This window comes from Microtus oregoni, unplaced genomic scaffold, assembly GCF_018167655.1.
Source record: "Microtus oregoni isolate MIOR12 unplaced genomic scaffold, Mior012 000006F_ref0000085, whole genome shotgun sequence".
NCBI lineage: Eukaryota > Metazoa > Chordata > Mammalia > Rodentia > Cricetidae > Microtus > Microtus oregoni.
In genome coordinates this window covers 41,581,326-41,597,776 of record NW_024543065.1, presented here as the reverse complement: position 1 = coordinate 41,597,776, position 16,451 = coordinate 41,581,326, and positions in this window count along the sequence as shown.

The following is a 16,451-nucleotide window of genomic DNA, read 5'->3' as shown; positions in this document are numbered from 1 at the left end:
GCCCCCGAGTTTTCCAACTTGTTAGGTCCACATGCATATTTAGAGTTGCTAACCTTAATAATTGTGTGATCAATTAATGTTGGGGGCCAGCCTTGACAAAATTACCTCTCTTCCAGAGTGGAGGCTTGGGAATTTAGAAACATAATAAAGAATACAAAGATGCAAACAAATATAATAAAATGCAGAAACACATAGGATAGTATCAAGAAGGAATTTCAGTGAGTACTGAAATTTCACCTGTGTTTAATTTCCAACCACTTAATATACCCCTATTTCAAAAGGTAGGAGTAGAACAAAAGGACTGCATTAACATACAAATTGAAAATCATGGGATACAATCATTACTCATGCTCTTGACTCATGTTCTAGACCAAACACTCTGTAGGCAAACCACTCCCTGGGTGGAATCCCAAGTTATTTCCATAAAGAGAACTGGAACTTAGTTGGATCCTTAGACTTTTGTGTTGGGTAAGAACCAACTACTTCCCTATTTTAGGAGCACAAGTTCTAGCAACTAGCCACACCTGTTGACAATAGCCTTGAGAGAGTAGAACTCTGATTTACAAATAGGTGGGACATTTGTTTGAGTTAGAAGCACAATAATCTGTCCCAAACTCTCTGACCTTTGGACTCTTTGGGCCTCCACAAATTAAGGGTGTGTGTGTGTGTGTGTGTGTGTGTGTATGTGTGTGTATGCATGTGCAAATTCAGTTAGTTTTGATTCTCTATAGAACTCAGACTTTAGGGCCTGGAAAGATGGCTCAACGGTTAAGAGCATTGCCTGCTCTTCCAAAGGTCCTGAGTTCAATTCCCAGCAACCATATGGTGGCTCAAAACCATCTGTAATGAGGTCTAGTGCCCTCTTCTGGCCTGCAGGCATACACACACAGAGAGAGAATACTGTATACATAATAAATAAATATTTTTACAAAAAAAAGAACTCATACTACTAGCCAGGTGGTGGTGGTGCACATCTTTAATCCCAGCACTCGGGAGGCAGAGGCAGGTAGATCTCTGTAAGTTTGAGGCCAACCTGGTCTACAAGAACTAGTTCCGTGACAGAAACCAAAGCTACAGAGAAACCCTGCTTCAGAAAAAAAAAAAAAGAACTCAGACTACTACAATAAGAGTTTCTTCTTGGTAGAATGAAAATTTTCTAGAACTTTATAGGTAGAGATACAGATTACACAGAATATCAAATGTAGCAAATTTCACTGAATTGTACTGATCAATGAAAAATATAAGACAATAAAAAAAAACTCCTATTCAATTCAGTTATGCAATTTACAGACCAAAGAAAGGATTCTGTGCCAATCCAGCTTGGAAAACTAATGAGTTGCTTGAAGTCCCTTACAGAAGCACATCCAAGATGTCATTTACATAAACATGGTGATTCACATGCAGCTACTGAAATGGATTAATTAAAAATGCTGTGGATCCCCAAGTAGTTGCAGTGACATAAACACTGCAGGTCCCTTAGTGGCAGCAGGCAGAAGGCCAAGTGGGATGGCATCTCCTAGACACCTGCCTTCTTACCTTCCTCAAAAAACAAATGCCTGGCATTTCCAGGATGACAATGAACAGGATGCCTTTCCAGCCACACCTCCCATTAAAGGTGGACCCACCAACACCCACTCTCCCTGAGTCTCATGGCAACAAATGTAATGGATTAATAAAAATATGCTGCAGATCCCCAGTGGGCGGCAGTGGTTGAAATCTTACAGGTCACGAGTGACAGCAGTGGGCTCATGTGGGAGGAGGCAGTGAACAGCAGGTTCAGCATGTCCTGACAGCAGCCAGTCCCAGGCAGTTATGGCACTGTTCCCCAAGTGGCTGCAGCAGGCCACAAGGAAAAACAGAAGGATCGGCATGCCATGAGACCACACCACAGGTCTTTGAAGGTGACTGGTCCTGAGCAGGGAAACACGTGGCAGGTGAGAGACAGAGACATGGATAGGCATGCCATGCAGAGTGAGGTTGGACATTTATTTAGAGGGTTATAACGGGGAAGGGAGAAAAGGAGAAGAGCAGAGAGAGAGAGAGAGAGAGAGAGAGAGAGAGAGAGAGAGAGAGAAGCTGCCCCTTCAAGATCGAGATGAAAAAGAAGAGACACAGGCTGCAAGCAGGAAGGAAGATCTGCCTGCCTCATCGGACAAAAAGGGAGTAGGTGTGGCTTGTCTCTTAAAGAATCAGAACAGATCATTAAAGCTAGAACATCAAAAAAGTTCTCTTAAATTTTACATATTCTGGGGGATGGAGAAGTGGCTCAGAGTTTAAGAGCACTGGCTGCTCTTCCAGAGGTCCTGAGTTCAATTCCCAGCAACCATATGGTTACTCACAATCACATATCTTGAGATTGGATGCCCTCCTCTAGTCTGCAGGTGTACATACAGATAGAGTAATTGTATACATAAAATAAATAAATAAGGTCTATAAAGATGGCTCAGGGGTTAAGAGCACTGACGCTTTTCCAAAGGACCCAGGTTCAATTCCCAGCACCCACGTGGCAGCACACAACTGTCTGTAATTCTAGTTCCAGGAGACTCAACACTCATGGCAAAACACCAATGTACATGAAATATAAATAAATAAATAATTAAATATAAATATAAATAAATATATAAATAAACCTTTAAAAAACTTTACATATCTCACTCCTAGCAAACGTGCCCTTCTTAAGAGGTTTGGGGAGAGAGCTTGGAAGAATGGGGTGGTTGAGATGGAAGAAGGGTGGATATAGGAGCAGGGAAGAAGATATCTTAACTAAGGGAGCCATTTTAGAGTTGGCAAGAGACTTGGCTCTAGGGCGGTTCCCAGGTGTCCAAGGGGATTTCCCCAGCTAGGTCCTTGGGCAGCAGAGGAGAGGGTGCCTGAACTGGCCTTATCCCATAGCCACACTGATGAATATCTTGCATATCACCATGGAACCTTCATCCGGTGATGGATGGAGATAGAGACAGAGACCCACATTGGAGCACTGGACTGAACTCCCAAGGCCCAGATGAAGAGCAGAAGGATGGAGAACATGAGCAAGGAATTCAGGACCACGAGAGGTGCATCCACCCACAAAGATGGTGGGACTGATCTAATGGGAGCTCACCAAGGCCTGGGACTGAATAGCATGTGATCAAACCAGACTCTCTGAATGTGGTTGCCAATGAGGGCGGACTGAGAAGCCAATGATAATTACACCGGGTTTTGATTCTACTGCCTGTAATGGCTTTTTGGGAGCCTAGTCTGTTTGGATGCACACCTTCCTAGACCTGGATGGAGGGGGGAGGGCCTTGTACTTCCCACAGGGCAGGGAACCCTGACTTCTCTTAGGACTGGAGAGGGAGGGGGAGGGGAGTGGAGAGAGTGGAAGGGAAATGGGAGGATGGGAGGAGGTGGAAATTTTTAAAAAAGAAAGAAGGAAAGAAAGAAAGAAAGAAAGAAAGAAAGAAAGAAAGAAAGACGTGTCCTTCTTATATAATGCATGGATGGTATGGGATGCCATGAGCCTATCACAGTTTCTCTACTACAAGATCTCAACATTACAAGCTGACAAAAGTCTGATGTGTTTATTTTGAGTGATGTAGCACAGACACAGAAAGACAATTATCACATGTACTCACTTATAGGTGGTTTTTAAACATAAAGTAAAGAAAACCAGCCTAAAGACCACAATCCTAGAGAACTTAGACAACAATGCAGATACTAAGAGAGACATCCATAGATCTAATCTACATGGGAAGTAGAAAGTAGAAAAAGACAAGATCTCCTGAGTAAATTCGGAGCATGGGGACCTTGAGGGAGGGTTGAAGAGGAAGGGGAGAGGCAAGGAGGGGAGCAGAGAAAAATGTAGAGCTCAATAAATATCAATAAAATTTAATAATTAAAAAATAAAGAAAAAGTCTGATGTGTTATAAACATTCTTATTATATGTACTGTACATACATAGACACTGAGAGAAGATGTCCTGTCTAGACTAATCCAAGCCCATATCTTCCCTGTTACCCTTCTGTCACTCAGCCTGGAGCAGAGCAATATCTTTTGATCTATCTGGACCTCATCAATGTCTTAAGATTCTTCACTTCCTGCTAAATTCTGAATCCTTCCCTGGATATGCCCAGAATCTAGATGCCTTCCCTAATAGTTTTCTCATCAGGATGCAGCCTCAAGAGAATCGTTTTTTTTTTTTTTCTGGTTGCTGTCCACAGTGCTGATTGAGATGCTGGCTTTCTGCTCTGAGTTCAGCACCATGGTCAGAATCTATAGGTTCATGCGGCTTCTTCCAAGTACTGCTGCTGTCTGAACTAGAGGATGCATAAAAGCTAAATCAGTTGCTTTTCGTACACATAGTCTTCCTGAAGAAATATGCCATTGGACTAAGGGCATAGCTAAGTTGTCAAAGTGTCTGCCTACCATGCATAAATTCTGAGGATCTAGCACCTGCTTCACAGAAATGGTGTGGTGGTACCTACCTGTAATCCAGCATTCATGAAGTAGAAGTGAGAGAATAAGAAGTTCAAGGTCATCTTCACCTACTATATAGTGAGTTCTAGGTTAGCCTGGGTTATATAAGACCTTGAAAGGATGAAGGGAAGGAGGGAGGGGGGGGAGGGGGGAGGGAAGGAGCGAGGGAGGGAGGGAAAGAGAGACGGAGGGAGGGAAAGAAAAAAGAGAAAGTGGGGGCATGAGCATAAGCTTGAAATAAGTAAAAAGACATCCATATTTAGCATCAATTCAAATTCTCTCCACACTCCATGAATTCTGACTAGAAGGAGAATTCAGAAGTTCAATTGTCCTCTTAGGCCTCAAAAGTACTTTCTTTTGTTAATTGCACAATACCACAGACCTGGTGATCTATAAATAAATGGTTTTTGGCTCATTTTTCTGCTATAATATTGAGTCCACATCTGGTGGCAGCTTTCTTGATGTCAGAGTCTTAATGTAACATTTGTCATCAAGTGGTGACAGACAAGGAGCACCTGACAGATCTACCCAAGCTAGACATGGTGGTTCATGTCTGCAATCCCAGAACTTGGGAGGTGGAGGCAGGAGGCTTGGCAGTCCAAGGGTGTCTTCTGCTTATAGAAAGTTTAAGGGCAGCCTAAGATACATGAGACCCTGTCTCAAAAAGAGAGAGGGGGAGGGAGGAGAAAGCAGGGAGACAAGAGGGAAGGATGAAAGGAAAATGGACTGGTTAGACTGTGAAATGGGTAAAGGCACTTGTATTCCAGTCTTACAACCTGAGTTTGATCCCCAGGACCCTAATGGTAAAAGGAAATAACTCCTTCCAGCTGTCTTTTGACCTCCATAAACACATTGTGTGGCATGGGCATGATGAGCTCAGTGTGTGTGTGTGTGTGTGTGTGTGTGTGTGTGACATAAATTCATACACAAAAATATATAAATGTAATAAAAAGTTTAAATGAAAAAAAAGAAAATAAGATGAAGGAAAGAAGTCAATTCTAGGGGCTGGAGAGATGGCTCAGTGGTTAAGAGCACTGATTTCTCTTCCAGAAGATATTAGTTCAATTCCCAGCAATCACAGGATGACTCACAGCCATAACCATCTAAAGTGAAATCTAATGCCCTCTTCTGACATGCAGTTAACATGCAGTTAGAGCACTCATACATAATATAAATAAATAATCCTTTTTTAAAAAGAAGTCAATTCTAAAGTTACTTTGCTAAACCTGTTTGTAGGCTATGAGATCCAAGATACAGAGGAGACTTGGGAGAATGGATATTACCTTCTATTGTGAATGTGATTAAGAGGGTCCTACAAGAAATTCACCAAGAGACAAAGAGGATTTGGAGTGGGCAGGAGAGAGTCCAACAGAATAAGAGGTAGGAAAAAAGGGTGAGTCCCAACACAGCTGGAAATACTGCTGTCAGGGTTTTTTTTTTTATTGGTATGATAAACACCATGACTGTGGTAGTTTAAATGAGAATGCCCCCCATAGGCTCAGTTACTGGAACTGTTTGAAAAGGATTAGTAAGTGTGACCTTGTAAGGTGTGTCCCAGAGAGGTTTCAAAAGGTTTAAAAGGTTTAAGAGGTTTCAAAAGCCCAGCCTCTCTTTCTCTCTCTCTTGTGCCTGCAACTTCTGGATCAGACGTGATCTCCCAGCTACTTCTCCAGCACCACACGTGCCCACTGCCACACTCCTTGCCATGACGACCACTGACTACTCCTCACAAACTGTAAGCAAGCCCCTAACTAAATGCTCTCTTTTATGGGAGTTGCCTTAGTCGTGGTTTCTCTCTACAGAAACAGAACAGTCACTGAAACAATAACCGAAAGCAAGTTGGGAAGGCTAGAGTTTATTTCTTTTCAGGACTGTAGTCCATCATCCAGGGAAGTCAGAGCAGTAACTCAAGCAGAGTCTGGAGGCAGAAACTGATTCAGAGGCCATGGAGGAGAGAGCTAATTACTGGCTTCCTCCTTATGGCTTGTTCAGCCCACTTCCTTATACCTCCCAGGACCACTTGCCAGGGGTGGGATAGCATGAACTCTAATTGGTCTTAATAACAAAAACCTGGAGTCAGATATCATGGTAAATACTGAAAGATCAGAGAGCCAGTTACTAGAAAGATCTTTTACCTCTACTAAATCTTCAGACCAAAGTGAGTAAGATCCTGTCTCCACGAATCCTCAAACTGAATGCTCCAAGCTCTTGTCCCCTCCCACCTATCTTATATTTTTTTCTCAGCCAAGCCATATCAGTACTGTCTCCACCTCCCTAGTGCTGGGATTAAAGGTGTATGATCCCAAGTGCTATAATCTGTTCGCGTGAGCTCTGTTTCTCTTTTAGGCAGATTCAATCTTGTGTAGCCCAGGGTGGCCTCAAACTCACAAAGATTCATCTACCTCTCTCTCCTGAGTGCTAGGATTACTGCTAGGTGTGTATGCCACCACTGCTTGACCTCTATGGCTAGCTACGGTAGCTAGCTCTGCACGCTGACCTTCAAGCAAGTTTTATTTGCTAGATCACAAACAAAATATCACCACACAGTGGCACCTCCCACAGTGGGTTGTCTCTTCCCACATCAACCACCAATCAAGAAAATGCCTCATAGACTTTGCCCACAGACCAGTCTGATAGAAACAACTCCTCAGTTAAGAGTCCCACTCCCGGGTAACTTTAGCCAGTGCCAGGTTGTCACAAACCAAACCAGCACAACTGCCTCTCCTTGACACTCACTTTTTTTTAAAATTCATGTGTGCCCTGTCTTCGTGCACAACAGAAGAGGGAGTCAGATCCCATTACAGATGAGTGTGAGCCACGTTGTGATTGCTGGGAACTCAACTCCTGGAACTAGCTCTTGTAAACCAGGCTGACCTCGAGCTCACAGAGATCTGCCTGCCTCTGCCTCCCGAGTGCTGGGATTAAAGGCGTGCGCCACCACCGTGAGGCTTGAACTCGGGAACTTTGCAAGAGCAGTCAAGTGCCCTTAATTGATAAGTCATCTCTCCAGGCCCCGATATCCCTAAGCATGGTGGTCTCTGGGAAGTCACCAACTGAGTCTACTTTCTCAAGGTAAAAGCGGCAGCTTAAGGCCCCTTCAGGAAAGGTGCAGATAGGCAGCGTGGACACCATAGGTCGGATGCATCCACATGAGACATCAGTGGAGCTGGTGATCTGGCGCATTAGGCTGGGTGAGGAACCCCTTATAACAATGTGATAACACATACTGCTTTCAAAAATCGCTGTGGCACTATATACTTGCTCTGCAAGATGATGTTGTCTAAGGTGTCACCTAACAGAGACAGAGAGAATATTGCCTTTTTAGCCCACTAGAGGGCAGCATTGTTATCCCGAATACCAGTTAGTTCTGTGTTTCCACCTGTGTGAAAATCTTCACAAAACCTTCTCCAATTTTAAGTCTCTGATCCTGGAGCGATGCTGGAGACCCTTAAAATTATCCCAAACATTTATTTTCCAACGCAAAGCCACGGTAAGAAGCCGCACTACGTTTGCCACCAAAGCACAAAAATTAACAAGAGTTGGTGAGAAGATGGAGAAATCAGAACCCTGAACTGGATGGCTCAGGCCTGTAACCTCAGCACAAGGGATGCAGACACAGGAAGACCGCTTAGGCTTTGGAGGCCAGCCTGGTCTACATAGTGAGCTCCAGAACAGCCAGGGTTACGTAGAAGACACTGGGGTGGGGGGAAAAAGAAAAGAGGAAGGGAAGATGGGTGGGAAAGAAAGATAATTTAGAACCTTATGAAAAATCTTCAAAAATTAGGGATTAACTGGCCAAATCAAGCATAGTGATGATAGTGATGCACACCTTTAATACCAGTAGTGGGCAGGCATGAAGATCTCTCGGAGTTCAAGGCCAGCCTCATCTACATAGTGAGTTCCAGGACAGTCACAGGTACATTACCAGACCCTGTCTCAGAAGAAAAAGGAGGAGGAGAAGATCCTGTTATGCACCGTAATGGACAAATATCAAGGACATTGTGCTAAAAGCAAACAAGCCAGCTCCATGTCCGTCCCCCCAAAAGACAAATATCACATGATTGCACTCATAAAATATGTTTAAATGAGTTAAAGCCATAGGAACAGCCAGGTTGCCATCCCCAGGTGCTCAGACAGCTGAATCAAGAGTCTTGCCACAAATTCAGGGTCAACTTGGACTACAGAGGGATATGCTGTGTCAGTAAGCAGGAAAAAATAGAGGTAATAGTCAAGGATAGGGGAGAGGGAGCACTGGGAGCTATTAAAGTGGCATAAATGCTCAATACTGCTTTTAACCACAAGGTTTTATTTTAAAGTTTGCTTTCCGTTTAAGCAAGAAACACAGATGTGTGCGTGGGGTGGAGTCAGAGTCACAGACCAGTTGCTCTGCAGATATTTGTGTGGGGTGGAACCAGGGTCACAGACCAGTTGCTCTGCACCCAGGTGTGCAGAGCTCATGCTGCAATCCCATCCACTTGAGTTTAGAGTCAGGCAGGAAAGTCCTAGGCAAACCTCACAAACCCTCTGCCAAGGGTTGTAGCCATCGTCTCTTGACACCTCCCTAATTCCTCAAATTTCCCACTTTATTCCCAAGGCATCCAGTGTTCTTCCCAGGTGCCCAGTGGGCTTTCAGGAACTTCTGATGTGAGGGAGTGAAAGTTGTAGAGGGAAATTTCAGGCTGTCTGCGCTTTGGGGCAGGAATAGTGACAGAAGCCTCAACTGAAGGAGGAAAGGAGCTGTATTAGAAGAGAGTGCTCCAGACATAAACACTGGCTATGTCTCCTCCCACACTCTCTCTTTGTCTCTTTCCATCCATTACCTTCTCCTTTCTTCCTTCCTTCCTTCTTTCCTTCCTTCCTTCCTTTCCTTTTCTTTCCTTTCCCTTCCTTCCTTCCTTCCTTCCTTTCCTTTTCTTTCCTTTCCCTTCCTTCCTTCCTTCCTTCCTTTCCCTTCCTTCCTTCCTTCTTTCCTTCCTTCCTTTCCTTTTCTTTCCTTTCCCTTCCTTCCTTCCTTCTTTCCTTCCTTCCTTCCTTTCCTTTCCTTCCCTTTCCCTTCCTTCCTTCCTTCCTTCCTTCTTTTCTTCCTTTCCTTCCTTTCCTTCCTTTCCTTCCTTTCCTTCCTTTCCTCCCTTCCCCTTCTCTCTGTCTTCTCTGAACCCAGTGTTCTCACAAAGTCCTTTTGTTGCTGGACATCCCAATCCTGAGTTTCTCTGGCTCTGGACAGCCCACACCTAACAGTAAACTGTACAAACTCCAGAAGTCCCAGGCATCGGTCAGTGCAGGTTTATGATACACACACCCCCAGCTTTATGGACTTTGGTACAGACTCTGCCTAGATGACTCAGTTTGGCTGATAGGATGGAGCGAGATAACGTACCACGTGCATAACACAACTATGAAACATAGTTCCTTGTTTGTTTCCTGTTTGCTTGCTTGTTTTCTGAGTCAGTCTTGTTGTATAACCCAGGCTGGCCTCAGATCGGCCATTTTCCTGTTTCCTGTTCAGAGTACCAGAATCATAGGCAGGTGCCAATATATCTAGCTAGATGAGGGAGGGCCCTGCATTCAGCCAAAGCTCTGTAGATGCTGCCTTGCTGTTCTCCTACCTAGAATGAGGCAGCTTCTGTTTCTTGCATTCAGCTGAGGCAGGCCCTTCCCCTTCTCGGAGACCAGCCCAGACCAGCAGGTGCCTCAGGGCTGAGTCCTTACCCTTCTCCTCCTCTCTCCTTGCCCCTTTCCAGAGGAGATGGACTTCCTTGTTCCTCTGTAAGTTCTCTGGGCCTGAGCTAGTCATTGTGGGATGGGACCCAAGCCAGCAGTGACCATTTCAATTTGAATAAATTAAATAACTAAATCAATCTAAAACTCCATTTTTTCAACCCCACTAAAACATCATCTTAGACGGTGCTAAAGGTCAATCTTGTGACCCCCTCATACAATAAATAAATAAAAATGTTAAACATAAAACTTTAAAAGAAGCTCATTTTGCAAGGTTATAGCGAAAACAATAGTTTTCTTTTTTTACGCTTTGTTTTTGTTTGTTTATTTGTTTTGTTTTTCAAGACAGGGTTTCTCTGTGTGCCCCGCCAGAATGGCAACTGTAGTTTTCTCTGAGCGAAGGACATCAGGATTAACACACATCACAACTTCAGGTTCTGCAGACAAGCCTTTATTCCACTTTCTCACACAGTATATATAGCCCTCAGCAGAGGAGGCCAAGCCAGCAAAAGCAAGAAGCTCACCACCTTGGGGTAAACATCTTTAGAAACATTGCTGAAAACAACAGATTGTTCTTGTTTTTGTTCTGTTTTCGGAACAACCAACCACAAGAGTGCAAAACAGATCAAGTGGGGATGCGAAGGCCTTTCCTCAAGGGACCCAACATCTGTGTAGCTCTGGCTGTCCTGAAAGGCATTCTGTAGACCAGGCTGGCCTTAAACTCACAGAGATCTGGCTGTCTCTGCCTCCCCAGTGCTGGGATAAAGGGTGTTCACCACCACTGCCCAGCTAGTTTTCTTTTATTCTTTGGAATTTTCATACAATATACAGTGTATCTTGAACATGTTTGAAAAAAAAAAAGGAGGCAGGAAGGAAGGTGATGAAAAGGAAAGGACCATGACTGTTCCTACAGTGGAGGAGAAAGTCTATTAAAGATATGTGGGCGAGCATAGCCAGATGTATGGACATCTAGGAGAGTCCAGAGTCGACTGACCCTGAGCCATGTGAGCAGAGAGGGAGGGGAGGAAAGAGAAGAAGGAACCAGGTTTAGTAGTCAGGAGGCCCAATAGGGTTGGATTATAAAAGGAAGAGCAGCCCACCCCCCTGAGATGGAGAGTTCAGGGTAGGTGATGGGGGTATGCAAACCAGGAGGACCCTGTAATGGGTAAGGACTGAGGGGTGCTGGGAGAACCCTGTGAGTGCCAGCACCCCTTTTGAAATGTTAAAGGGGCACCTCAGCCTTTTGTCCCAGGTTTGACACCAAACAGAAGGAAGGAAAAGAAACAAAATAGTAGCTAATGTATCCAAACTATGGGAGAAAGAAAGAAAACCTTTTTCTGACCCTACCCACCCCTGCAGATATCCTATCTTCCTGACCTGTCCTTCCCTTCCCCTCCCGCAGGATGCCCAGAGTTCTCCACTCTTTTTTCTGCACTCTCCCCACACCAATCGCTTTCACCCACTCAGCCCTCACGTCTCAGCTCCTAATCACAACCACAGCAGTTTCTGGATTGTTACTAAATCCTTTGAACGTTTTGTCTGGTTGTTTTGTTGTCCTTGGCCTGACTTGGACACCTATGGGCTTCCTGGTTCAAAGCCGAAGGAATAGCAGGTTCAGATCTGAAGAAGTCATTTTTACTAGGCTCAAAGACATCTTTATTAATCAGCGTAGGAGCCAGGGCAAGCCGCACATTTTTTTGCCAGTGGGAAGTTTGCGTATTCCTGTGGCATCGAAACCTAAGTTTTGGAACTTGACAAACTCTGGGGAAGTGTTTTCAGCATACTGCTATTTGTGGAGATGTCGTGACAGCAAAGTGATTGAGAAGCTACAGTACAGGATTGATGGGAGGCTGGGGATGTGGTGGATGAGGCAACCTGGGTTCAGTGTCCACATCCCAAAGCAACAAGAAAGACCTTGAGTCCTCTGATCCCAACACATGAATGGTGGCATGCACATACAAACACTTTAATAATAATCATAAGCTGACGAAGCTATGTATAATATAATATTTATTAATTTGGTTATTTTATAACTACATTTATTAAGAATAAATTCCAGGACAAACGAGATGGCTCTGTGTACAGGTGCTTGCTGCAAAGTCTGGCAACATGAATTCGAAGCCCAGGACCCGGATGGTGGAAGAAGAGCCTCAAGTTATCCTTGAGCCTCACACATGTGCTACGATGGCATGTGTGTTTGTGCATGCAGGCACACAATAAAGGACTGAATAAAATAAATTAATAATGTATTTCAGTATCAAATGTCAAATATCAACAGCAACAATAAAAACAACAAGAAACAATTACTTTGGCAGTAACTGGTCATACTCCCACCACTGTGGTATTGCTGAAGAAGGAATTATTCCTGGGAGGTTTTGAGTCTTGGATAACATTCAGATGACATTGTGTGGTTTTTTTTGTTGTTGTTGTTGTTTGGGTTAGTTTGTTTTTTATTCCTTACTTTATTTATCTATTTATTTATTTTGTTTTTTTAAAATATTTATTTATTTATTATGCATACAATATTCTGTCTGTGTGTATGTCTGCAGGCCAGAAGAGGAGACCAGACCTCATTACAGGTAGATGGTTGTGAGCCACCATGTGGTTGCCGGGAATTGAACTCAGGACCTTTGGAAGAGCAGGCAATGCTTTTAACCTCTGAGCCATCTCTCCAGCCTCCTTATTTTGTTTTTTTTTTTTATACAGGGTTTCTCTGTGTTGTTTTGGAGCCTGTCCTGGAACTGTCTCTTGTAGACCAGACCGGCCTCAATTTACAGAGATCTGCCTCCCTAGTGCTGGGATTAAAGGCGTGTACCACCACTGCCCGACTATTCCTTACTTTATAATACCAAATTTAATGCGCTCTTTCTTTTTAAGCCTGTTTTTACATATGATGAATGATGCAAAATAAATAAAACAGAGGAAGGAAGTCTAATGAGCCACAGTCTCATCTTCCTCCCTCCCTCTTGATTTATGCCCCAGACTGGCCTTGAACTTGCTATGAGGGGAGGAGAACCCTGAACTCCTAATCCTCTTGCCACCTTAGTGCTGGGATTCTAGGCGTGTGCCACCACACCTCGATTTTCCAAAATCATCTCACAGGATTTCAGCATATTTAAAGAGCACCGCAGGTGTCTGAGGACAACCTATATGGGTATCAATTATTGCAAAGGTGATTTTGCTAGGCAGAAACATTTGGCGCCAGTGTCTGTGTCTGAATGTCTCAGTCCCCCGACACTGAAATCCTCACCCCCAAGGTTATTGAAAAGGTAGGTGACAAAACCACTTGGAATTCATGTCCATTGCCCCTCACACCTGTTGAGGACCCAGCCCCAAGAGGCTGTGTGAGCAGTAGACTCTCATCACACCCCAAATCTGCACTGATTTTGGAATTCAGGCCCCCAAACACTGAAAATATAAATGCTTTGGGCAGCTGAGGTGGCACATATCTGTGAATCTACCACTGGGGAAGCTGATCCAGGAGGATTGAGAGTTCAAGAGTAGCTAGCAGGGACCTAGGGAGCTAAGTCTAGTGCTCCAGTGTGGGTCTCTGTCTCTATTTCCATCCATCACCAGATGAAGGTTCTATGATGATATGCAAGATATTCGTCAGTATTGCTCTAGGATAGGGTCATTTCAGGTTCCCTATCCTCAACTGCCCAAGGAACTAACTGGGGACCTCGGCTTGGGCACCTGGGAGCCCCTCTAGGGTCAAGTCTCTTGCCAACCCTAAAGTGGCTCCCTTAACTAAGAATTGTGGTTCCGTGCTCCCCTGTCCAACCTTCCTTTATCCCAATCCTCCTGTTTTCCCAAGGCCCGACCTCCTTCCCTTCTAACTTTTCTCTCCCCATTTCCCCTTACCCCCATCCCACCCCACCCCCAAAGGAGGGAGAACGTGAGCAAAGAAGTCGGGACCACGAGGGATGCACACACCCACTGAGACAGTGGAGCTGATCTATTGGGAGCTCACCAAGACCAGCTGGACTGTGACTGAAAAAGCATGGGATAAAACCGGACTCTCTGAACAAGGCGAACTATGAGGGCTGATGAGACGCAAAGGACAATGGCACGGGGTTTTGATCCTATGTAATGTGATGGCTTGGTGGGAGCCTAGCCAGTTTGGATGTTCACCTTCCTAGATATGGACGGAGGGGGGAGGTCCTAGGTCTTACCACAGGGCAGAAAACCCTGACTGCTCTTTGGACTGGAGAAGGAGGGGGAAAGGAGTGGGGGGAGGGGGAGAAGGGTGGGAGGAGGGGGCGTAGGGTGGGAGGAGGGGGAGGGAAATGGGAGGCTGGGAGGAGGTGGAAACTTTTTTTTCTCCTTTTCTCAATAAAAAAAAAAGAGTAGCTAGCAGGGCGTTGGTGGCACCTGCCTTTAATCCCAGTACTCAGAGGGCAGAGGCAGGCGGATCTCTGTGAGTTCAAGGCCAGTCTGGTCTACAAGAGCTAGTTCCAGGACAGGCTCCAAAGCTACAGAGAAATCCTGTCTTGAAAAGCCAGAGAGAGAGAGATGTTGGAGGGTTTTCTGTCCCACCAGGTCCCCAGTTGTTTAGTCCCAAGAAAATCACACAGAGGTCTACATTAGTTATAAACTCATTGGCGCATTAGCTCAGGCTTCTTATTAACTCTTATAACTTATATTAGCCTATTATTCTTATCTGTGTTAGCTACATGGCTTGGTACCTTTTTCAGCGAGGCAGTCACATCTTGTTTCTTTTGTGCCAGGCTTACAACTGCAGAAAGAGCTTCCTTCTTCCCAGAACACTCTTGTTCTCCTTGACCTGCCACTACTTCCTGTCTGGTTGTTCCTGCCTGGCTATTGGCCAATCAGCATTTGTTTAAAATATAATTGACAGAATACAGACCATTCTCTCACACCAGAGAGAGAGAGTAGCCTAAGCTACCCAGTGAGTTCAAGGCTCAGCTTGTGATATTTTTATAGAAATAGGAACACAGTAAGCCTGGAAACACTTTTGGTATTTCAAATGGGAAGTGTGGGAGATATGACATAAAAGTACCCAGCCTCACGCATGTGGATGGAGAGAAGCAACCACATAAAATTAACCTCTGATCTCCATACTCATGCCCCCCACATACACACCATACAAACTTGATCCTCTGCTAGAATGGTACATCTCTTAAACACTGAGTCATCTCTCTAAGCACTATTTTAAAAAAAAGTTTCAAAGGCCATGCAGAGTAACATGTGCCTGTAAGCCACATTCAGGGAATGGAAATAGATGGATCCCAGGGATTTGTTGGCCAGCCAGCCTATCCAAATGAGTGAACTCTGGGTTCAGGCTGTGAGACACTATGTCTCAAAAAATAACAAGGGTCTAGAGAGATAACTCAGCAGCTAAGAGAGTTTGTTGCTCTTTTGGGGGACCTGATCAACTTCCAGAACCCATATGGAGGCTAACAATTGTCTAAAGCTCCAGTTCCCGGGGATCCAGTGCCTTCTTCTCTCTTCCATGGGCACCAGGCACAGGTGCAGTCAAAACACACATATGCATAAAAAGAAAATCTTTAAAGATTAAAAAAATAGTTAAAACAACAATAACATTGTGGGTAACAATAGAGAGAGCTGATATCAACCTCTGACCCCCAAAGGAGCATACACATGTAGCAACGGCGCACACATAGGCAAGCACCACACACAAATTGGGGTGGGGGACACACACAAGAATTATCCAGTCCCAAATAGAACTTTTGAGAGTGCTAAAGTTCAGGTCAATTTGTAAGAGCCCATGCCAATGTCAGGAGCTGTATTCCCCAAACTAACTTCCAAGAGATGCATAAAGTGGCAAATGCTGAGGGCAGGAGAATGCCATGGGGACGAACTCCCCAACTGGTTACCTAATACCAATGGGTCATCCCTAAGATCATATACACACAGGTAACCTTACATGGACTGAGGCTGTATTTATGAATTTAGGAATTGGATGGATGGATGGATGGATGGATGGATGGATGGATGGATGGAACATCCACTAAAGATAAAAGAGGTCATGAATTTGAAAGGGTAGTGCACGAGAGAGTTTGCAGGGAAGAAAGGGGAGGGGGCGAATAATGTAGATTTTTTATAATTTCAGAAATTACTACAAATTATTTTATTAATAATAAGATGGGAACTAGATTGGCAGTCACTAAAGCTTTATTAAAGATTCCCACACAAGAAAAGTAGCTGTATATTCAATATGTCACTGAAAATTAAAAAAGAAATAAAACTATGTTTTAAAATGATACAAAATAGTAGCAAACGTGTATAAATCAAGC